At 45.4% G+C, this 25930-nt stretch overlaps 1 protein-coding gene across 1 annotated transcript in view; it reads right to left on the bottom strand.

Annotated features, from left to right (window-relative positions):
• LOC140189114 (uncharacterized) overlaps positions 1 to 25930 on the bottom strand; it is a 1124305-nt gene that overhangs the window by 277652 nt on the left and 820723 nt on the right. The window lies entirely within an intron of this gene.

Below are 25930 nucleotides of genomic sequence, written 5' to 3'. Positions count from 1 at the left end.
GGAACAGTCTATCATGATAGTCTATCAGTCAATCAGTCCATCAGGGTTCGTCTTGTCCTCACCTACCTACCCCAACTCCCAGCCTCCCCCTCCAGTACACAATTCTCTGTAACTTCCGCCATCTCCGGCGGGCTCCCACCACCAAACACATCATTCCCTTCCCCCTCTGCTTTCTGCAGGGATCTCTCCCTATGTGAATCCCATGTGCGTTCGTCCCTCCAACTGATCTCTCTCCTGGCACTTATCCTTGCAAGTGAAACAAGTGTTACACCTGCCCCTACACATCCTCCCTCATTACCATTCAGGGTCCCAAACAGTTCTTCCAGGTAAGGCGACACTTCATCTGTGAGTATTTTACGGTCATCTACTGTATCCAGTGCTCCCGGTGTGGTTTCCTGAATATCGGTGAGACCTGACACAGATTGGGAGACCACTTCACCGAGCACCTACACTCCGTCCACCAGAACAAGCGAGATCTCCCAGTGGCCACCCATTTTAATTCAACTTCTCATTCCATTTCCGACATGGCAGCCCATGGCCTCCTGTATTGTCGCCATGAGGCTACACTCAGGTTGGAGGAGCAACACATCCTCCCACTCTGACCTTATCTGTTACCTGTCCATCACCTCCCTCTGGTGTCCCTCCCCCTTTTCTTTCTTCCATGGCCTTCTGTCCTCTCCTATTAGATTGCCTGTTCTCCAGCCCAGTATCTCTTTCACTAATCAACGTTTCAAGCCTTTAATTCACCAGTCCCTACCGCCCGCCGGTTTCACCTCGTGTTTCTTCCTCCCCTCCACTCACCGTCTAACTCTGATTCCTCATCGTTTTTTCCCACAGATGCTGCCAGGCCTGATGAGCTCCTCCAACATTTTCTGTGTTGCTTGGATTTCCATCATCTGCGATTTTCTCTTTGTGCGTCTGTCGATGTCGCTTCGCACTGACATATTCATGTGCCCATCTAAACACATCGTATATCCTACCGTCTCTGAACCTAACAGCCCCTTCCAAGCACTCACCCCACTCTGTCTAAAAACGTGACCCACACATCTTCTTTAAAATCTCTCCCACTCCGACCTTAAATTCATTCCCTCTAGAATTTCAGATCCTTACCATGGGAAACCCATTTTGACTATCTGCCAAATCTATGTCTCTCATAGTTTTCTACCTCATAATTCGGTGAAGTTTCCTCTCAGGCTCTGACATTCCAATGAAGGCAAACAAATTCAAACACTTAAATAAGGCAACACTCTACAAATCCTGCAGATCCTCCCTGTTAAGAGTCCATTCTTGTAGAAACTGCAAGAGAGTCAGAACAGGATTTAACGGGAAACTCTTGAGGGACGCTAATTCCATCTCTGATCCACGACACAGTGAATGATAATTAATGAATCAATCTTACACGATTACTTGGCACTTGGAGTTCTACACATATCGTGTTCTATGATTTGTTTTGCAGTCTAAAACTGTACAACCTGGAGTGGCCAGGAATCGAACTCGGGTCAACTGCTTGGACAGCTATGCTCACCACTATACCACCATCGCTCAATGACGTTGCAAAGGTTTTGAGTAGTGAGGCGTCTCCCACAGTTCCGTGTGATTCGACCAGTCCCCGAGCTGCTTTCTGTCAGATCATTCCTCACTCTGCTGCAGGTCCTATACCGGTAAATTAATATCGCCTCCCCAACAAACCGGAGTTTTACAACCCACGGCGAGCATACTCCAGGAGTCAGGCTGAGTTAGAACAGAGCCCTGGACGAGTCGAAGACCTATTAATGGGATCCTGCCTCGCGCAACACAAAATGGATAAACTAATTCAGTTTATAATTGTCCTTTCAAACCGCACGCTGATGGGAGCCCTTCCTTTGGCCAGATATTGAATACAGTGACTGACTGAATCGCTAAAGAATACTGAGACCCTCCAGTCACACAGTGAGGAGGGGATGATAGAAAGCGCCAGATCCACACTCAACTGTTACGTAACCCGTAACTGGGTTGCCAAACAAGCAGAAATGGAATGCTCGTTGGAGTCTGTGATTACTAGGAACTAATGAAGTTTTATTAAAGAAAAAAGTAATACAGTACACTAATCGCAATGATATAAATCTAACAGGTTAGCAATGATAATACACACATATACACAGAAATAGGGTAATAGGAATCAACCAAGCTCTATCGCAGTCTAGGGGTAAAATGATCAGTCTTAAGAGAAGGAGAGTTCAGTTCAGTTTAGTGCAGTTCGAAGTAGTCGCTATTGTTGTACCGTTGGGCGAGGGGAGAGAGAGAGAGAGAGAGAGAGAGAGAGAGAGAGAGAGAGAGAGAGATGCAGTTGTTCAGGCAGACTTTTTGATGCCTTCACAGTTGGTTTCGGGCAGAACTTTTGATGTCATCTAATCCCGCTGTGGTCACCGACTGTGACCCCTCCGTTCCGGATATGATCGTTCTTCCGCGTTGAACCCGGAACCCAGTCAAGGTTCCCACCGATCTTACCTTTACACCCTATGAACCTCTGATCGGCTCCCGCGAACCGGCCCTTCAAACTCTGACCAACTTGAAGGGGCACACTGCTCTTTCCAGGGTCTCGTGGCGTGTCTCGTGCCTTAGCAAATCTGCTCCTTTTATCCCCCTGCTGGGGTATCACCTGTCCATCAAACTTCAAACAGTTCAGGTTCAAAGCAACCGGTCTGTGAATATCTGAATTGTGTTTCTTTCTCGTTAATCTCTCTCTTCTCTCTTATTAGCATTTTGAATGTTGCTCCATTGTCTTCTGTTATCTCTCTCATTCGCATTATCTGTCCGGTAGGTCTACTTGGCGTCACACATGACACCCCCACACTTAAAAGGATTTTTAACGGGGTAAGAATTATGGGCATGAATGCACATTATAAGATGTCCACTAATATACAGGTAGTCATCAGCTATTCTGCTAATACAGAGAACTTTAAGTTTTAACACCTTGACAGACAATCAGCAATCACATTGTCTATTCCTTTCAAATGTTTTATCTTAATATCAAATTCCTGTAACACCAGGCTCCAACTTAGTAAGCCTTTGTTTTTATCCTTCATTGTGGCCAAAAACACTAATGGATTGTGATCAGTGTCAACTACCAGTGGTTTCCGTGCTGGACAAATATAAACCTGAAAATGTTGTAAGGCCAGTGTGATTGCCAGTAATTCCTTCTCCACAGTGGAAGAATTTCTCTGATGGACATTAAACTTCTTAGAAAAATAAGCCACTGAGTGTTCAATGTCCTCTTTGTCTGTCTGCAACATCACAGCCCCTGCCGCTTCTTCGCTAGCAGCTGCTGCTAGGGAGAAGGGTTTTGAAAAGTCAGGCGCATTCAATACAGAGTGGTGACACAGAATCGCCTTCAGACTCTCGAAGGCTTGTTGACAAAGGTCGTTCCACACAAACTTCACATTCTTCGGCAAGAGCTTAGTAAGAGGGAGGGTAATATCACAAAGTTTTTGCAAAACTTCCGATAGTACCCCACAATCGCCAAGAACCTTCTCAGGGCTCTCTTGTCCGTCGGGATGGAAAACGTCAGAGATAGCCCACACCTTAGCCTGCATCGGTGTCAGCTGCCCCTGTCCTACCACATACCCCAGATAAGTGACCTTAGCGTGGCCGAACTCACTTTTCGCGAGGTTCACTGTCAGGTTAGCTTCAGACAGCCGTTTAAACAGTTCCTCTACCGCCACAATGTGCTCCTCCCACGTGTCACTCCAGACCACTAAATCGTCAATATACGCTTCTGCATTCTTTAACCTATTTATCACGGAATTATTCATCCTTTGGAAGGTCCCTGGGGCGCTTTTCATGCCAAAAGGTAAAACATTATACTCGTATAACCCGGATGGAGTGACAAATGTTGAGATTTCTCTAGCCCGTTCGGTTAAAGGTACACACCAGTACGCTTTCAGCAAATCGATCTTTGTGATGTACTTAGCTCTCCCCACTTTATCCATGCAATCGTCTACCCTTGGGTTGGGGTAAGCATCGGTTTTTGTGATGGTGTTCACCTTTCTGTAATCTGTACAGAATCTTATGCTCCTATCGGCTTTCGGGACTACCACACAGGAAGAAGCCTATTCCGGTTTGACTGGCCTAATAATACCTGTGGCTAGCATGTATTCAATTTATTTCTCCACTAGCTTGCCCTTCTCCAAGTTCATCCTAAAGGGCTGTTGTTTAATAGGCTGATCTGATGTGGCAACAGCATCATGTACCGTCAATCAGCGGCTCGCTCTGTGCAGGGGTTAAATGAGAGACCTTTTCAGCAAAGTTGGCCAAAACAATAGAGTTCTCCAATCTGGTCGGCATCATAGTTATCTTTTCAAAAAGGGATTTCCCCTTATCATTTGGCACCCCAGCCTCATTAATTTTCGTGATAACACCGACTAGATCTGCTTTCTGATCGTGGTAAGCTTTTAACATATTAATGTGTACTAATTGGGTTGGCTTACGTCTATCCGGCGTTTCAATAACATAATTCAAAGAGTCTATCGTTTTAATCAATTTTAATCTCGCCTGGGGGGGGTTAGTTACCACTGGAAACAGAACTAAGACCATATCGCCCACTCAAAACACTTGTTGGCAGGCACGAGTATCATACCACTGTTTCATTTTAGTTTGGGAGTGTCGTAGATTTTCTTTGGCAAGGTCACAGATATTTTTAAGCCTCTCACGAAATTTTAAAATATAATCAATCACATTGACTTATACTGTCAGACTGGACGATTGCTCTTTCAGGAAGGTCAGAGGTCCTCTGGGCTGATGACCGAAGACGAGCTCGAATGGACTGAACCCCAATGACTCCTGAACCGTGTCCCTCACGGCAAATAGCAAAAGAGGCAAGGCATCATCCCATCCCTAGCGTTCTGTTGACAATAAATTTTAATCATGGAATTTAATGTTGCGGGGAACCTTTCCAACGACTCTGGGTGATACCCGAGGCCAAAATCTGCTTTGCTCCCATTTCATCCAACATCCGGCGGAATGTGTGAGATGTGAAGACACTCCTCTGATCTGACTGGATTTCCCTTGGCAGCCCCACTGTAGTGAAAAAATTCACAAGCGTTTTTGTCACTGTGGGAGCCTTCACTCTTGCCAGGGACACGGCCTCCGGAAACCTGGTGGCGGCGCACATCATAGTCATCACATACTCTCGTCCACTCGCAGTTATGGGCAGGGGACCGACAAAATTCACAATTATTCGGGAAAAAGGTTCCTCGAAAGCGGGTATTGGTCGAAGGGGTGCTTTAGGCAGGACCTGGTTCGGCTTTCCTACCACCTGATAGGTATGGCACCGTCTACAATATTCAATAATATCTTTCCTCATGTTCGACCAGTAAAATTCTTTCATAATTCTATCGACTGTTTTCCTCACACCAAAATCTCCACCGAAGGGTATCTTGTGGGCCAGGTTAAAAATCTCGACCCTATAAATTTTCGGCACTACCACCTGGTGTACCACCCTCCACTCCTCATCTACGGGCACGGTACTTGGTCTCCACTTCCTCATCAGTACTCCCTCCTTCACATAATAGCCCACTGGTTTTCCTTTTTATTTCTGCATCGGAGAGAGATGTCTCCGTCAAAACCATCAGCTCCTCGTCTCGTTCCTGTGTCTGTATAAATTCCTTCCTCGCTAATGATAAATCTACCTCAACTCCCTCACTTCCTTCCGCTCCACTATGCCTCTTCTTCTCACCTTCTAACCCCTCCTGGTACAAGGCTGGTAAAAACGTCTCAGCTAAATCTACATTCGCTTCGGCAGCCTTTCTGGACATGCGCCGAGTTCCTGCGCAAACGGGATAAACCTGTGAGTCCATGGGCGGGTCCTCAGCCCTGGCAGGCTGGCTTGTCAATCTTACTGCTGGGTACACATCTCCACCTGCAAGGTCGTTACCGAGTAAGACCTCCACGTCTTCCATCGGTAATTCGAGCCTCACCCCTATCGTGACCGGTCCGGAGACCAAGTCACTTTTTAGGTGTATCTGGTGCAAAGGTACTGCTTCAGTCCCTTTCCCAATGCCTTTTATCACACTGACCTCCCCAGTCTCGGTCACTGAACTAAAGTCTAACACCCTCCCTAAGATCAATGACTGACAAGGCCCAGTGTCTCACAAGATCCGTACTGGAACTGGGTTTGACCCCTCTTTCACCGACACCAATCCGGCCGAAATAAACTTCTCACGCCCTTCCTGAATTCTGTCAGATCTCTTCTCACCTAGCTATTTGTTTGCCGGCTCAATATAGGCAGTCGGAGTCGTCGTTTTTCCTTTCACCGTCTCCTTCTTTGGGGCAAAGCACCTGGACGCAAAGTGACCGGCTTTCCCACAATTACAGCATATGACCCCAGGAGACTTCCTACCAAACTGCTTCCTGTCTTCCTTATCCTTCTCACTAGTGCCTGGCTTACTTTCTGACTTTTCTGGCGGACTCTCCTCGCCCACTTGACTATCCTTCTGGTAGCTTTTACTCGGGGTAAACTTTGCTTTGTGTGTTAACGCGTACTCATCCGCTAACTTAGCAGTTGCGGCTATGGTTTCTGCCTCTTTCTCATCTAGATAGGGCCTCATAGCTTCAGGGACACAACCTTTAAACTGCTTAATCAGCATCAGCTGTAGCAGTCTGTCATAATTCCCAGTGGCCTCTTTCGAGGCGCACCAACGCTCACAATACATCTGCATCTCACGGGCAAACTCTAAATACGTGCTTCCTCACGTTCTGGAACCTTTGCCGGTCTGCCTCCGGGACCAACTCATAAATCCTGAGTATAGCCTCTTTCACCACATCATACCTCAGGGCATCTTCTGCTGACAACGCTGAGTAAGCTTGTTGAGCCTTCCCTCTAAGTACGCTCTGAAGTAAAACAGCCCAGTTATCCCTCGGCCAGTCCTGACTTGCAGCGACTTTTTCAAAATGTAGAAAGCACCGATCAACTTCGGCCTCCTCAAATGGGGAAACCAACCTAACCTCCTGGGTCGCCCTGAACCCTCCACCTGGTTCGGCATTTGGCACCACTCTAGCGTTATCCTTAACTTCTCAAGCTTAAACTCCCTTTCCTTATCTCTCCTTCTCGTTCTAACTGCTGTACTCTCTCTTCCCATTCTAACTGCTTTACTCTGAACTCGTACTCGTGTCTTAATTTTTCCATCTGCAGCTGCACTGCTTCTCCACCAGGTTTCCTCATAGACACCACCTCCAGCTCCCCGTGGGGAAACACACCTTCAGATACATAATGCTCAACGTTAGCTCTGTGCATCTCCGCTCTCCTCATTGTCGGCTTCCCCTTAAAACGATTCAACCGTTTTGCAACAGCCGCCAATTCTGATTTCCTGGCATCCTCTAGTGCCTCCAAGGTTGGCGCCTTTAGAAATTGCTCAATCTCTATTTCTGGTATTTGCTCTCTTTTTATTTCTTTCGGGAATTTTAACCCAATCAATTTACCCAGTCCCAATTTTGGCTTTCAAAATCCCGGACGAGATCCCCACTTATGTTACGTACCCCGTGACTGGGTTGCCAAACCAGCAGAAATGGAAGGCTCGTTGGAGTCTGTGATTACTAGGAACTAATAAAGTTTTATTAAAGAAATAAGTAATACAGTACACTAATCGCAGGGATATAAATGTAACAGGTTAGCAATGATAATACCCACATATACACAGAAATAGGGTAATAGGAATCAACCAAGCTCTATCGCAGTCTAGGGGTAAAATGATCAGTCTTAAGTGAAGCAGAGTTCAGTTCAGTTTAGTGCAGTTCGAAGTAGTCGCTGTTGTTGTACCGGTGGGGGAGGAGGGGGGAGAGAGAGAGAGAGAGAGAGAGAGAGAGAGAGAGAGAGATGCAGTTGGTTTCGGGCAGACCTTTTGATGTCATCTAATCCCGCTGTGGTCACCGACTGTGAGCCCTCCGTTCCGGATACGGTCGTTCTTCCGCGGTGAAACTGGCACTCAGGCAAGGGCGGACACACACCCCAGGTTCCCACCAATAGTACCTTTGCACTCTGTGAGCCTCTGCTCAGTTCCTGCGAACCGTTCCTCCAAACTTACACCGACTTGTGGGGGCACACACTGCTCTTTCCAGGGTCTCGTGGCGTGTCTCGTGCCTTAACAAACCTACTCTTTTTATCCCCCTGCTGGGGTATCACCTGTCCATCAAACTTCAAGCAGTTCAGGTTCAAAGCAACCGGTCTGTCAATATCTGAATTGTGTTTCTTTCTCGTTAATCGCTCTCTTCTCTCTTATTAGCATTTTAAATGTTTCTCCATTGTGTTCCGTTATCTCTCTCATTAGCATCATCCGTCCGGTAGCTCTGCTTGGCGTCACACATGACACAACAAACAAACGGCAGGAGGACTCTCTGAGCTCTCCTGTACCCTGAAATCAGTGTGACAGATTCCATATCTTTATATATCCTCGTTAGTTCAGTGCTTAGTCTCCCCGCCCGCCACCTGGGAGACTGGGTTCAATTCCCCGATGGGGAGACCGTTTCCTGCTTCAATTACTAATCGGATGTACAAGACATTTCTGAGCCAAAAAAAAGGTTTTTTATATGATCATTGAGAGTATCGAACAAGTCTGCAGTGAGCCTGGAACGAGAGAGCTTCCTGAGAATATCGGACGGTGGGTTCAACCTCTTTCCCCAGACATTCCCTCAGCGAGTCTGTATTAAAGCGCCGATCGGAGTTACAATCAGTGACCGAATCCGTCACTCCGAACACATTGAACCGGGACCATTGCTGTGAGTTATCAACTCCCTCACGTCCCTCATTCAGTGCGTCTGCGTGACTGTGTGGAGAAGACAGGCAAAGGGACACCTGAAACAATTTGTAGAGTACAATCCAAGTGGACATATGTTTAATTCCGGGTTTATAGCCATGCCGCCCCTTCTGCAGTCCCCAAAACCTCCGCTCAGAGTGTAATAAAGTGAATTGGGGGAAGGTCTGTCTGAGCTTTGCTCTGTGGTGATAGTCGAACGCATGCGCATCGAGGCTCCGCCCCAACACCTGATTGACACTGCACGGCGGAAGACATGCGCAGTCCCATTCCCTCACCCACCGGCAGCAGCGGCTTTAAAGCAGCTGGGAATGGGGAGTACCTGGGCCCGAAGCGGTAAGTTGAGGTGGTGGAGCGGAGAGATCCGAGGGACACCTCGGCCTGGCAATCGGACCTGGGTTCTAGAAGGAACACGGGGGGAGGACGAGACAACTGGAGAGTGTTGGGGCGACAGTGACGGGTGTTGGCAGTATGCTCCACCTGTAATGTGACTGAACGGAGCCGATGATGGGAAATTCAGAGGGGATGTTCTGTTATAGTATGGAATGGATTTTGGCAAGAAATACAAGGACAATGCTTCGGAAGGAACGGGTTTGGATGAGGAGGGTCCTCCGGTAAGGGCAGAAGATGCTGTGGATTTCACGGTAATGATCACTTTCATATCTTCTTGTGATCAACATTTTCATCCTGGTCGACTAACTAAGAGTATTCAGAAGGATATTGGTAACGTCAGCAATATGTCTAAGCAATGGTCGGGTGTCGGCTACATGTGCTGATTTAAAACAACAGGAGAAAATACTGAACATGAAGACTCTGGACGGAAGTAAAATTGTCAGTACGTTGTGTGAGAAACGAAGGTTCGGGGTGTTATTTCAGTTGTACCTCTGTGAGTTACTGTGAATGGAGGATAGTCAGACAACCTGAGAGGGGGTAAGGTAGCTTTGGCTGAGAGATTACAGACTTGGAGAGAAGGGGGAGTGTTTCCCTGTTCTCTTGTGTTTTTCTGATAAATGGCTACCGTAAAACGTACATTTAGGCTGCATTAGTTATTCTGTCAGAAGGTATGACAGATTAACTAATTTAAAACAGAGATAGATAGGTTCGTGATTAGCCAGGGCATCAAAAGGTATGGGGAGAAGGCCGGGGAGTGGGGATGACCGGAAGAATTGGATCAGCCCATGGCTAAATGGCAGAGCAGACGCGATGGGCTGAATGGCCTACTTCTGCTCCTATATCTTTATGGTCTTATGGTCTTCTATGTACATGGAAATAGTACAAACAGAAAACACAAGCCCAGACTCTCCTCATCAGACAAGCAGCCCACTGCCAGTATTGGTCCAGTCAACATTCTCTGCACTGATTCCGATACATTGAGAATCTTCCTTGAATAATGAGACTAAGTCTTTTTAAATGGGCTCCCCCGCCCTATATTAACTGTATAAGATGATGAGAGACATTGATCGTCTGGAATATCAGAGGCTTTTCCCCAGGGCTGAAATGGCTAACATGAGAGGGCATATTTTTAAGGTGCTTGAAGGCAGGTACAGAGGAGATGTCCGGGGCAAGTTTTTTTTTACGCATTGAGTGATGAGTGCGTGGAATGGGCTGCCGCTGACGATGGTGGAGGCAGAAGCGATAGGGTCTTTTAAGAGACTCCTGGATAGGTACATGGAGCTTAAAATCTACAGGGCTATGGGTAACCCGAGGTAATTTCTCAAGTAACTACACGTTTGGCACAGCATTGTGTGCCAAGGGGCCTGCATTGTGCTGTAGGATTTTGATGTTTCTATAAGGGAAATATAAGCTCCCGACATTTGTATTCTGTTCCCATCGATAGAATATCATGTTCTCTCCACTTGCAGCTGAAAACAGGATTAGGAACAGCCCTTTCAGCCCACGATACCTCTGCTGACACTGATGTCAGGTGAGACTGCACCATCACCGTGTAGCGATTTGCACGACGCTGTTACAGCTCGGGGCATCGGAGTTCAGAATTCAACCCTGCAACTTCTTTAAAGATTCTCTGTATGTTCTCCCTGTGGATATTATCAGCTCTTTTCAGGTGCTCCTGTTTCTTCCCACAGACCAAAGATGTACCGGTAGGTTAATTCATGATTATAAAATGCCCTATGATTAGGTTAGGGTTAAGTCGGGGTTGCCGGGGTTTGCCGAGCAGTGTGGCTCAAAGGATCTGTTTTGCTCTGCATCTCTAAATAAAATTTACAAAAAATACAAGCCTCGTCAAGTCAAGTCACTTTTTATTGTCATTTCAACCGTAAATGCTGGTACAGTACACAGTAAAAACGAGACAACGTTTTTCAGGACCATGGTGCTACATGAAACAATACAAAAACTACATTGAACTACATAAAACAATACGAAAACAACACTAGACGACAGAGCTAGACAGGACTGCATAATGTGCACAAAGCAGTGCAGACATTACAATAAATAATAAACAAGATATTAGGCACCGTAGAGGGCAGTAGGTTGGTGTCAGTCCAGGCTCTGGGTATTGAGGAGTCTGATGGCTTGGAGGAAGAAACTGTTACATAGTTTAGCCGTGAAAGTATCCATGTTATCCAATTTTCCATATACTAATCCAGACAAAATGTTGGGAAATCTCTTCTGCACCCTTTCCACAGTCCCCACGTCCTTCCTGTGATGTAGCAAACAAAACTGCACACACGACTCGAACCGTGACCTAACCAAGGGTTTGTCCAGCTGTAACATGTCATCCTATGGTTTGTACACAACACCATGACTGATGAAGACAAGGTTACCGCACATCTCCATTCGCTTTCAATACCACTTGCAGGATGATATGGACAGACACATCGAGAAATATCACTGCTCCCAAGGGTGCTGTCATTTACTGTGTACGTTCCTCCAACATTGGAATGTAAACTCGTCACACTTGTCCAGATTAAACTCTGTCCCCCGCTTCTCCATCCATGATTCCAACTGATCTACATCCACTTCTGTCCTTTTGACAACCTTCCTCACCACCCATAATTGCACCAATATTCACGTCATCAGCGATCTAATCAGCCCATGTGTATTTTGATCTGGTCAGATAGCGGTCCCATCACTGATCACTGTAGACACACTGTTTACATATCCACCGTCAAAAGCATTCTTAATTCCAGCTGCCTGAATGATGGTACATAATACAGTCCATTCAAACCCTCCCACAAAGTGACTCGAGGAAAGTTACATATTGATCACAGAATAGTGTTTGATTGCATGCTCTGGCCCTGTTGCTCTGGTTGCTCTGCTACAAAGTACCTGAAGATCAGTTCAATGCAACCAGTGACATTTTCTCTGTGGTATTGATTAAAATGTTAAACAATTTTAATCAACAAATTAAACTGCTAGAATGCATCTCAAAGAGATGCACAGTAAGAGAGATTGGAAGATGCAGTGTGCACCCCGAATCGAACACTGTACCAAAGACTGACAGGTACAGAATGAACCCCACACTCTCACACTGTACTAGAGACTGACAGGTACAGAATGAACCCACACTCTCACACTGTACCAGAGACTAACAGGTACAGAATGAACTCCACACTCTCACACTGTACCAGAGACTGACAGGTACAGAATGAACCCCACACTCTCACGCTGTACCAGAGACTGACAGGTACAGAATGAACTCCACACTCTCACACTCTACCAGAGACTGACAGGTACAGAATGAACCCCACACTGTCACACTGTACCAAAGACTGACAGGTACAGAATGAACCCCACACTCTCACACTGTACTAGAGACTGACAGGTACAGAGTGAACCCCACACTCTCACACTCTACCAGAGACTGACAGGTACAGAATGAACGCGCACTCTCACACTGTATCAAAGACGGTCAGGTGCCAGTAAATGAAGTGATTGAAGCTGAACCCAGTGAACCAAAGGCTCTTTTCAGACCCACTCACAATGTTTGTAAAGAGGCTGAGTAGCAGGTGATTTTCATTCAGAGTATTGGTCTGTGTATCTATCACAGCAATGACAATGTCCGGAAGCATCCCTGGTAACATTTTCTCTTCTTCTGTCATGTTTTTTTTTCCTGCAAAATAAACCGTTATATGCCTGCACAGAAAGTGCTCTGCTTCAGTCCTGGCTAATTTCACCTCTACCTTGAGAGATCTTACATTCTCCGTAGCAACCGTTTTGTTTTAAAATACCTTTGAATTTTCTTAATCATGACATTTCATGTTCCATTCTGGTATTTATAATTCCCTATCTAGGATCATAGACAGTACAGTACAGCACTGCAAAAGCCATTTGGTCCATGATATTGTGAGAACAATGATTTCAATTTATTCTAAATGCCCCAGCATACAGAAAAATTGCTGATGAAAACAGCAGGCCAGGCAGCATCTATATGAAGAGGTACAGTCGAAGTTTCGGGCCAAGGCCCTTCATCTTGACCAGAAACGTTGACTGTACCTCTTCCTATAGATGCTGCCTGGCCTGCTGCGTTCACCAGCAATTATTATGTGTGTTGCTTGAAATTCCAGCATTTGCAGATTTCCTCGTGCTTGCGTATTCTAAATGCCTGCCTGTTTATCATCCATATATCTCAATTCTGGTCATATGCATGTCTATCTAAACACCTATTAAATTGCACCAGACTATCTGCTTCTATTACTACCTATGGAAATCTATTCCAAGCACTTATCACTCCCTGTGATTTAAAGAAAAAAACAACTCCTCTTCATATGGCCCTTAAATTTCCCCCTATAACCTTAAAAGCATATCCACAGATCCTCTGATATTTGACATTTCTACCACTGGAATAAGATTCTGGCTCTGTATCCTATCCATGTCTCTCCAAATTAAAAGAAAAGCCCTGTCAGATCTCCCTTCAGTCGCTGAGGTTCTAATGAAATCACAAGTTTGTCCAAACGTTCTTTCGATCTGCTGATCTCGAATCCAGGGAACACCCTAGTGAAACTCCTGCATCCTTCCCAGAGTGTCCATATTTGCTCTAATGTCACGACCAGAACTGCACACGATTTTCCAAATATTGCCTGTCTCAAACTTCATGTAGGTGCAGTGTGACTTCCTCACTGTGGCACCGACTAATGAAGGGCAGCATTGAGTGTGTTTTATTCAGTTGTACAGCCACTTTCAGATGTCTGTTGGGCTGTCCGAACTCCACTCAAAACCTCCCTGGACTCCCTCAGAGACACCAAAGTGCCAGACTGCTTAGTTGGCCTGAAAACACCAGAAAATATAAATCACCAGTTGCAGTGGTAGTAGAATCATATTTGAAAGTAGAAGAAGTAAAAGAAATAGTTTTGTGAACTGTCTGAAGGACGTTGCTTTTGGTTGCCTTATTCGCTGGCACCATCTTCTTCAGGAGGTTAATAGTTTCTCAATTTGTAAGGGTGTTAAAAATTCCAGGGATAAGGCAGGAGAATACGGTTCAGAGGGATAATTAATCAGCCGTGATGACATTGAGGAGCAAACTCAATGTACCAAATGGCCTAATTATGTGCCTATGTCTTGTACTCTTATGGAAACAAGGCATTTGGCCAAATGTCCATGCTGACTGTGTTGCCCAGAGAGACAGCGAGATTACTATTAAATGCTGCTCATATGCCCACTTCTGTGATTCAACAGCTCATTCCAAATTCCAAATATGAACAAATCTCTGTGTGAAGAAACTGCCCCTTATTCCATTTTAACTCTCTTGCTTCCCCTATTAATGCTCTGTGCTGTTGATTTCAATCCCCGTCCCTAGGAAAATACAATGGTCTTTCATCCTGTCTATCACTTACTGCCTACCTCAGTCAGATGACCCTTCAATCTCCTACATTCCAGGGAATAAAATTTTTGTCTACAGAACATTTCCTACGATCTCCACCGCCTGTGTCTAGCCAAAATCCTAGTAGATCATTTCTTCACAGTTTCTAGTTTTATTACATCTTTCCTATAACAGGGTGAAAATGCTGTACACAGTCATCAAATACAGACGATAATCTGCAGATGCTGGAAACACAGAGCAACATATACAACATGCTGCAGGAACTCAGCTGGTCAGGCAGCACCTGCGGAGAGGTATACACAGTTGACATTTCAGACCAAAATCCTTCACCAGAACTGGAAATGAAGGGGGATGAATCCATAGGCAACTGGTGGTGGGAGGGGATGGAGTCACGCTGGAAGGAGATAGTTGAAGCCAGTTGAGGGGAAAGGTGGATGGGAAAGTGAGAAACAGGAAGGTGATACGTGGAAAAGATAAAGGACCAAAGAAGAAAATCACATGAGGCCCAGAAACGCCTACCTTTTTGTTGTCAACACGCATCATTCATGTTCCAAGCCTTCACTTGTACAGAACTCCCACTCTTTCTGTGACACACTGAAGTCTATCTTGGTGCTGCTTCATGCGCCCATGCTGAGCCTGTCAATTTCATCAACTTTGCCTCCAACTTCAACCCTGTCCTTAAATCCACTTGCATCTTTCCAACACCTCTCTCCAATTTCACAATATCTCTATCTCTACCTCTGGAAACAGATTGTCTATTGATATCTTCTGTAAACTACTGACTCACAGCTGCCTTGTCTATACCTCGTCCCACCCTGGCTCATGTAAAGATGCCTTCCTTTTCTTTATATCTGCCACATCTCTACCCAGGATGAGGTCTTCCTTTCTGGAATATCAGTTGTGTCCTCCCTCCTCAAAGAATGGGGTTTCCATCCCTCTCTCATTGCTTCTAACCTCATCCTCATACATTCCCTCTATTTTTCAGACATTCCCCCTTGCCCCATCTTGTTGCTGTCAGGGTTAGAGTCCCCTCGTCCTTACGTACCTCCCCGTGGGTGTCCGTATCCAGCAGATCATTCTATGTAAAGTCCACCATCCTCAAAGGGATTCTAGCACTAAATACATCTTTCCCTTCACCCGACTCTCCACTTTCAGCGGGGATCACTCTCTCCATGATTACCTTGTCTATTCATTTCTCTCCACTGATCTCACTGCTGATACTTCACCATGTAATCGGGATACATGCTACACCATCATTCGGGATCCCAGAATCATTCCAGAAGAAGCAAAACTTCACCTACAAGCCTGTTGAGGTCATTAAGTGCATCCAGTGCTCACTGTGTGGCTTTCTTCACATTTGGCCATGAATTCCACAGATTCACCACCCTCTGGCTGAAGAAATTTCTTCCGTTCTCTGTTCCAGAGGGATGTTCTTCTCCTTTGAGTCTATGCCATCTGGTGCTGGACTAACCCACTACAGGAAACGTCCTCTGCATGTTCACTCGGCATTTCAATAGATTATGATACAATTGTTCCTCATTCTTCTAAACTCCAGCAAGTAGAGGACCAGATTCATGCCAAGTGCTTCTAATAAACTGCTTCTCATATGTTAACTTTTTCATTCCTGTGATCATTCTCGTGAATCTGCTCTGGACATCCTCCAATGGAAGCACAACCTTCCTTCAATAAAGTACCCAAAATTGCTCACAATACTCCACGTGCAGTCTGGCCAATGCCCTCAAATGCCTTCTGTTGGTTTTTAAATTTAAGGTAAATAAATTCATCAAGGTTATTGATAGGGTGAATGGAAACATTTTTAGCAAAGAGCAATCGGATCTGGAGGGCAGAGGTTTCAGGTGAGAGGGGAAAGATTTAAAACATGAAGGACAAGCATTTTCACCCTGAGGGTGGAGGGGATATGGAACAAGTAGACAGTGGAATTGGTTGAGGTTTTTACAGTAACAGAATGTGAAATGGCACATGGACAGGTATGTGGATAGTGAAGGTGAGAGGGATGTGGGACAAATGTAGCTGGATGGGACCAACTCAGATAATTTTGGTCAGTATGGACAGGTGGGGCCTCTATTTTCATATTTTCATATTTCTGAGAAATAGTATCTACTTTTAAATCTCATATTTCGCTTATTCTAATGTAATGTATTCTCCCACAGTTGTAATTTCTATTTTCTGCCCATGTTAAGGACTTTGCATTCAAAGTCAACAACATCTTCTCCACAATCACCAGTAGCACTGGTGCATGTCAAGGCTGTGTGCTTGGTCCCTACTCTATTCACTTTATACCTGTGATTGTGTGGCTAAGTACAACTTCGATGTCATACTTAAGTTTGCAGATGACACCACTGTTGGTGGATGAATCAAAGGTGGTGAAACATTTGCCATCACGAGGGAGATGGAAATCTGGTTGAATGGTGCCACTTCAACAACCTCTCACTCAACATCAGCAAAGACAAAGAATTGATCACTGACCACAGGAGGAGGAAACAGGAGGTCCATGAGCGAGTCCTCATCAGGGGACTGGAGGTGGATCTGTCCCAGGACAATCCGAAACTGCCATTATAGAAGGAACAACTACGACTCAAGTTTGATTATAATCGACATGTCAAATAAAACTTTGACATACTTATATAGATGCACAGTGGAGAGTATCCTGACTGGTTGCATCATGGCCTGATATGGAACACAATGATCAGGAATGGAAAGGTCTACAAGAAGTAGTGAATACATCCCAGTTCACAGGCAAAGCCCTCCCCAGCATTCAGTACATTTACAAGTAGCACTTCTACAGAAAACTGCATCCATCTTCAACTACATCCTTCATCCAAGTTATGCTCTCTTCACAATGCTGCCGTAGGGAAGGAAGTACAAGAGCCTTAGGTCCCACACCACCAGGTTCAGAATGAGTTATCACCGTACACCAGTCATGCTCTTGAAACAGTGTAGGTAACTTCACTGAACTGATTTCGTAAACTGCAAACTCACTTTCACGTATTCCACAACCGAATTTCACAGTAATATTTATTTTTTTTTTTTATTATTTGCATGATTTGCTTTCTTTTGCACGTTAGTTGTCTGTCAGTCTTTGCTGTTTATAGTTTTCATAAATTCCATTGTATTTATTTTTCTGTAAATACCTAAAAGAAAATGCATCTATATGTAGGAACCTGTTGCACTGGAGGTCTCAACACACCAGACCACTGCTACACTATGATAAGGAATGCCTGTCTTTCTCTCCTGAGACTGCATTTCGTTAAGTCGTATCATTTGACTGTGCCCATCCACCCTGCATACAGACAGAACTTAAAGAGCAAAGCTCCAGAGATCAAGATAACCAAGGGATGGCCATGGGAGGTAGAGGAACGGTTGCAGGATTACCTTGAGTCAGCAGACTGAGCCATGTTCAAGAACTCATCTAAGGACCTGAACGACTACACTGGCATCATTACAGACTTTATTAAAACAGCTGTGGATGCGTGTGCCCCGCAAAATCGTTCAGGGTTTTCCAAAATCAGTAGCCCTGAGTGAGCAATGACATCCTGAACCTGCTGAGTGCAGATCAGACACATTCAGGTCTGGAGATCAAGAATGCTACAAGAGGTAATGGTATAATCTCCAGAAAGCCATCTCTCGGGTGAAATGGAGATTCCGGACTCGGCTGGAATAAAAGAGGGACGTTTGACAGCTGTGGTAAGGTTTGACTGCCAGAACCTCCTGTAAAGGTAAATCTTGTGACAAAGGGGGCAGCAGAGCTTCACTTCCAGATGACTCAATGCCTCCTTTGCTCACTTTGACTACCAGAAGAGGGAGGAACCATCGCGCGCCCCATGTCTCCTAATGGTCATTTGGTCTCAGTACCTGAAGATCACATGGAAGCTGCCTTAAAGAGAGTGAATTCAAGGAAAGCACCCAGTCTGAATGAGACTTTAATGAGAACTGAATACCTGTGCTGGATATCTTCAGCTGCTCGATCTGGCAGTGTGTGGAACCCACCCACTTCAAGGAAGCTTCAATCATATCGGTGGTAACCTGTCTAAATGATTACTGCCCAGTGGCACTCACATCCACAGTGATGAAGTGTTTTGAGAGGCTGGTGTTGAAGTATATCAGCTCTTGTCTGAATGGTGACTTGGATCCTCTCCAATTGACCTACTGAAACAAAAAGCAGATATTGTCTCTTTGGTTCTTCACACCACTCAGTGACATCTATATAGCAAAGATGAAAACATCTGGACGCCCTTTATTAATTACAGCTCAGCATTTAACACTGTCATCCTCTCAAAACTAATCAGTAAACTCCCAGTCCTGGGCCTCAATACCCCCTTGTGTAATTGGATCCTGGATTTCCTCAGTTACAGACCCCAGTCAGTTTGGATTGGCAAAAACATCTACTCCACAATCTCTATCAGCACAGGAGTCCCACAAGGAAATGTGCTGAGCCCCAAGCTCTACTCGTTTTACACCGATGACTGTGTGGCTGAGTACAGCTCCAACACCATATACAAGTTTGTATATGGTGTTTGTATATGGGGCTCCGCAGGGAACAGTCTTGTCTTCCTTTCTCTTCACCATCTACACCTCGAACTTCAATTACTGCACAGTGTCTTGTCATCTTCAGAAGTTTTGGGATGATTCTGCCATAGTTGGATGCATCAGCAAGGGTGATGACGCTGAGTACAGGGCTACGGTAGGAAACTTTGTCACATGGTGTGAGCAGAATTATCTGCAGCTTAATGTGAAAAAGACTAAGAAGCTGGTGGTAGACCTGAGGAGAGCTAAGGTACCGGTGACCCCTGTTTCCGTCCAGGGGCTCAGTATGGACATGGTGGAGGATTACAAATACATGGGGATAGGAATTGACAATAAACTGGACTGGTCAAAGAACACTGACGCTGTCTACAAGAAGGGCCAGAGCCATCTTTATTTACTGAGGAGACTGAGGTCCTTTCACACCTGCCGGACGATGTTCTACAAGTCTGCGGTGGCCAGTGCTATCATGTTTGCTGTTGTGTGCTGGGGCAGCAGGCTGAGGGTGGCAGACACCAACAGAATCAACAAACTCATTCGTAAGGCCAGTGATGTTGTGGGGATGGAACTGGACTCTCTCAGGGTGGTGTCAGAAAATAGGATGCTGTCTAAGTTGCATGCCATCTTGTCAATGTCTCCCATCCACTACAGGAGTACATTCAGCCAGAGACTCATCCCACTGAGATGCAGCACTGAGCGTCATAGGAAGTCATTCCTGCCTGTGGCCATCAAACTTTACAACTCCACCCATGGAGGGTCAGACATCCTGAGCCAATAGGCTGGTCCTGGACTTCTTTCATAATTTACTGGCATAATTTATATATTACTATTTAACTTTTTATGGTTCTATTACTAGTTATTATTTATGGAGCAACTGTAGCGAAAATCAATTTCCCCCAGGATTAATAAAGTATGACTAAATAACTAAATAACTAAAATAACTAAAGTTTGCTGATGACACAACTATCATGGGCTGTATTGAAGGTGGTAATGAATGAGCATGCAGTAGGGAGACTGAAAACTTGGTTGAGTAGCATAATAACAACAACCTCTCAATCGATGTCAGTAAGACCAAGGGACAGATTGTAGACTTTAGGAGGGGAAACCGGAGGTACCTGAGCCAGTAAGCAAAGGATGATCAGAGGTGGTGAGGGTCAGTGACTTTAAATTGATGTCTGTCGCTCTCTCAGAGGACCTGTCCCGGACTCATCATATAAATATTATTGTGAAGAAACCACAATAGCACCTCTACTTCCTTAGGACTCTGCAGAGGTTCAGTATGTCATCGAAAACTTTAGTAAGCTTTTATAAACGTGTGGTGGAAAATGTGCTGACTGGCTGCATTACGGCCTGGTATAGGAACACCAGTGCCCTTGAGTGGAAAATCCCACAAAGCTAGTGGTTTCAGCCCAGCTACATTACAGGTATTATATTCATAACCACTGAGCACATCTACATGAAATATAGCCATAGGAAAGCAGCATCCATCATCAAAGATTCTCACCACCCAGGCAATGCTCTTTTCTCACTGCTGCCATCAGGTAGAAGGTACAGATACTTCAGTACACGCACCACCAGGTTCAAGAACTGTTACTACTCCTCAGCCATCAGGGGCTTGAACAAAAAAGGATAGTTACCCTCATTTCAGACTCACTTAAGGATTATGTTATATAGTTATTCATGCTTATTATTTATTGCTATTTATTTTTCTGAATTTGCACTGTTTGTTTACAGTTTATAGTTCCTCACATTTCCAGTTTACAGTTACTATTCTATAGATTTGCTACTAATGCCCGCAGAAAATGAACCTCAGGGTTGAATGTGGTGACATGTATGTTCTGTGAGAATAAATTTTATTTTGAACTTTGAACTATATGGTGACATATGCGTTCTGTGATGACAAGTTACTTTGGGTACAAGTTATTTTGGCTTTGACGATATTTTTCGGTGACGTTCTTTTTTTTCATGAAGGGTTCAGTGATCTAGTTCCAACGTTTTTTATCGAAAATTATAGACGATTATCCACACAAAAATATACAAAATGGAAACATTAAATATTTATAAGACCGAAGTCAAACTAAAATGTGTATATTACAGTCTGTAACACAGTCAATTCCCGGAGGTGCGGGTGGGAAACCTCCCACCCTCCCCACAACCGACTCTATTTGGAAGGCTCCACTGATTGACAGCTCCTTCTGCCCCCTCCAAGCACATGAAACACCGTCGAGTGACGCAACGCGGTCCCGCCATCACCGTTGACGTTTCCTTGGAAACGGCCGAGCACGGGAACCAGGTGGGAAGTCCGAGATGGTGGAGTCAGTCTCCACTTGTTGGGGTTTTGGCTCCGCGGTGGGATCCGCCTCTCCTCTTCCTGCCCGCGGAACAGTGAGTGTCTGTCAGCACCTCACTGCACCGGCTCTCTGCCTCAGGTACAATATTTAAAACATATTTGCACAGTCACATGGATGGGAAAGGTTGAGAGGGATACGGCCCTAATGCAGGCAGATGGGCCGAGTTCAGGTCGACAACTTGGTCGGCGGGGATGAGTTGTACCGAAGGGACTGTTTCATTTCTGTATAAACCAGTGACTCTATTTTGGGAGTTAATTCCGGCTGCCAGCTATTCTCTCGGTGAAATATTTACCCCTCAGATCCCCTTTGAATCTGTCTTTAAACAGTTTTGTCCTACTTTAATGAGAGGCAGTTCTTTGGCTGACAAGGCAAGTAGAACACACAACCCTGTCTACCTGTGATGCCACATACAGGGAACTGTGTAACAATATTAGAGGCACATGCACAGGGGCTTCAGTGAGCAAGGCCCAGAGGGATATGAAACTAATGCAGGAAAGTGGGATTATTACAGCTGTGCATGATGGGGAACATAAATGTGATGGGCCAGAGGGTCTGTTTCTATCCTGTACAACCCTGACCACAGCAGTCCTCCAATGCACTGGGGCTTGTCACCTTCATTCTCAGCTGTGAGCTTGTTCCACTGAACCCCTTATCCTCTGAGAAGACATTTGCACCCTCCCACCGTGACCAAGCTGTGAGACATCTCTCCTAATATCACCCAGAGTACTTCACCAAATTCCCATGTAAAAGTACAGGGTGCACAGAGGATGGGAGCATCTTGGTCACCTTTTGAGGGGTTTGGTTCACTGTGTGACTATTAATACCTTTGTCCAACAAAAATCCATCGCACTTGGTCTGTCTCCTACCCTGCCTTGGTGATTCAAATACTAATCTAAGTTGTCCTTAAACACCAGCCTGCATCACCCCCTCAGGCAGTGTGTTCCAGATTGTAACCTCCTTCTGGGGAAAGGGGAAAGAGGACAGTTTTCGTCAGATCGTCTTTAAACCACACATTTCTCTCATTAATCCTATGTTCAAAAACACCTCATACTTGTGTGTATTAAATTCCATCTGCCACTGTTCCAGCGAGTCCACATCACATGTCAAGATTTGTTAGCCTTCCTCACTGTCCACTGCACCACTAATCGTGGTGTCATCTGCAAACTTCCTGATCCAGTTCAACACATTCTCATCCAGATCATTAATAAGGTACAGATGGAAAACAACAATGGACCCAGCACCTGGAAGTTCAACCAGGGCAGGATGTCCACAATGAATGATAGGTTCCTGAGAAGTGTTTGTGAACAGAGACTTTGTGTGTTTCTGCCTCCACCACCTCCTCTGTCGGCTCATTTGGAATACCAGCAATTCTCTTGTGTGTAATATGTACCCTGCAGATCCCCTTTAAAACTTCCCCCGTCACATTAAAACTATTCCCTTTAGATTTACGCCTATACCGAGGGAAACTGTCTCTGTCTCTCTAAACAATGTATGTCTCAGATAATTTTATCCACCTCCATCACCACACCCTTCAGATCCTCTTTAAACATCCGACCTGTAACGTTAAAACTATTCCCTGCAGTTTCAGGAGGGAGAAAACTGTTCCTTCCCATGAAGACCCGAGGGAGTGAACAGTTTCTGTCAATCATCCCTAGGAGTTATCCCCATTGATCGATCAAACTAAATCTCTTGCCCTGCACTAGCTCCTCGGCCACACATTCATCAGTGGTATCTTTCTATATCTCCCTGCACTAACAAGTGTCATTAGGAGTAACACACAGCTTACTGTTTCTTTGTTTCTGTCTTATTTCTTTAAATTCACTGCACAGGAACACAACCCTCCTGCTCCCTACGTTGCTATTACCAACATGCACCATCCACCACGATGTCTGGCTGCTCAGCCTTCCATTTGAAATGTCCTGCAGCTGCTCCGAGACCATCAGACCATAAAACACAGTAGCAGAATTAGGCAATTTGGCCCACCAGTCTGCTGCACCATTCTGCCAGGGATAAGAGATCATGACAGATCTCTGAACCCTCTCAGACCCTCTTTTCGCCCCCACAGTCGAGAAGTTCTACATGAAATATACCCAGTGAATTGGCCTCAGCCGTCTGTGGGGATGAATTCAGAGTCAGAACCAGAATCAGGTTTGTTACCACCGGCGTGTGTCATGAAATTTGTTAATGTAGCAGCAGCAGTTCAATGCAGTACATGATAATATAGAAAGAATAAATAAATCAGTATATGTGTATATGGATATGTAGATTAAGTAGATTAACTAGAGTGCAAAAACAGAAATAACATGTATTATAAATGCTATACATCGAATACACCTATAGCAGTTTTTGAGTGTTTTAAAGTGACAAACCAAAAATCTTCAAACTCCTGATGAGATATATCCACTGTCTTGCCCTCTTTGTACTGTAGCTGCATGAATATGTTGGGACCAGGTTAGATCCTCAGAGATATTGATATCCAGAAACTTGAAATTGTTTCCTCTCTCCACTTCTGATCCCTCCATGAGGATTGGTTCGTGTTCCCTCGTCTCACCCTTCCTGAGGTCGACAATCAGCTCTTTTGTCTGACTGACATTGAGTGCAATGTTCTCGCTGCGACACCACAGCTGGTATATCTCATTCCTCTGTGCCCTCTCATCTCCATCTGAGTTTCTACCAACAGTGGTTGTGTCATCAGCAAATTTGTAGATGGTATTTGAGCTATGCCTAGCCTCACAGTCATGGGTATATAGAGAGTAGAGCAGTGGGCTAAGCACACACCCCTGAGGTGCACCAGTGTTGATCATCAGCGAGGGGGAGATATTATCACCAATCCGCACAGATCGTGGTCTCTCGGTTGGTAAGTCGAGGATCCAGTTGCAGAGGGACCGGGTTCTGTAGCTTATTGATCAGGATTGTGGGAATGATGGGGTTAAACACTGAGCTGTATTCAATGAACAGCACCCTGACATAGGCTGCTCAGATTCACTGCCCTTTACTAAGGAAATTACTCCATATCTTTGTTGTAACAGGATGTCCTAGTATTCTGAGGATGTGCCCTGTGGTTGTAGATGCCCCACTATCAGAAACATCCTCTCCACAGCCACGCTATCTCAGCCTTTCAATATTTGATAGGTTTCAATGAGATCCCCTCTTTCTTCTAAACTCCAGTGAGTACAGACAGGCCCAGAGCCATCAAACATCCCCATGCATTAACCCTTTCATTGCTGGGATCATTCTTGTGAACCTCCTCTGGGCCCTTTCCAATGCTAGCACATACTTTTTTAAGATAAGGGGTCCAAAACAGTTCACAATACTCCAAGTGTGATCAGACCAATGCCTCATCAATCCTCAGCATTACATCCTTGCTTCTGTGCAGTAGTCCTCTGGAAATGAATGCTAAAATTGCATGTGGCTTCCTCACCACTGACTCTACTGGCAAGTCTATCTTTTGGAATTCCTGCATATCTCAGAGATACCTGACCCTGGTACCCAGCAGGCGACCCATTATCCTGGCATCTCTATTGCTGCCACAGAATCTTCTGCATGTCCCCTGTACTGTGAGAGTGCTGTCATTACTGCTCTGCTTGTCCTTTCCTCACGCAGAGCATCAGACCGGGCTGTCAGTACCACCGACCTGAAGGGCTGCTGTGCTCTGGTTTGTCATCCTCTCAGGGATATTCAAAGGAGTGTACAGCCACAGGGAGACATTGCACTGTCTGTCCCTTCCTCTTTCCAGTCATGGTGGTCACTAAACTATCTGCAGCCTGACCTCAGGTGTGACCAACTCACTGAATCTGTGGTCTCAGCATCCTGGAAACTCTCGATCTGTCCATCTCCAGCTCAGTGTCCTTCACACGGTCAGTCAGGAGCTGCAGATGGTGCATTTCCCTGATGTGACGTTGTCGGGGACACTGACTGACTCCCTGATCTCCCACATCTTGAGGTGGAGCTTGTCATTGCCATAAATGCCATTTCAACTACTCCAACAGGGAGAGGAATTCCAAAGAAAACCTCTGAAATCTGACTTCCCAAAGTTCTTTGGCTCATCTGCCATTTCTCTGTCCGCATTCACAGCTGGTCTATATTCTGCTGAATCCTGATTGAGGAAAGAGGACCGGGTCGAGACAACAGAGACTTATGGAGAAGAGGAGTTCTCCACTTGGACTGCACGTGGACATTCCCGACCAAAACTTTTCCATGGGGGGCTTCCAGACCGTTCGGGCTGACCGGAAGTTCACTGAGAGCGGTAAGCGTAAAAGAGTTGGCGGCTTGCTGTTCTGGTTAACAACGGATGGTGCAATCCTGGTCATATTACGATCGAGGAACATGTTTGTAGCCCGGATATTGAACTTTTTGCTGTTGGATTCCGGACATATTCCACCGCGATACAACTGGGCGTCATCGGAGGTTGTTCCTGACTGTGGCCATCGAACTTTGCAGCTCCTCCCGTGGAGGGTCAGACACCCTGAGCCAAC

Source organism: Mobula birostris, chromosome 28 (genome assembly GCF_030028105.1).
Source record: "Mobula birostris isolate sMobBir1 chromosome 28, sMobBir1.hap1, whole genome shotgun sequence".
NCBI lineage: Eukaryota > Metazoa > Chordata > Chondrichthyes > Myliobatiformes > Myliobatidae > Mobula > Mobula birostris.
This window is presented reverse-complemented; position numbering and strand designations above follow the sequence as displayed.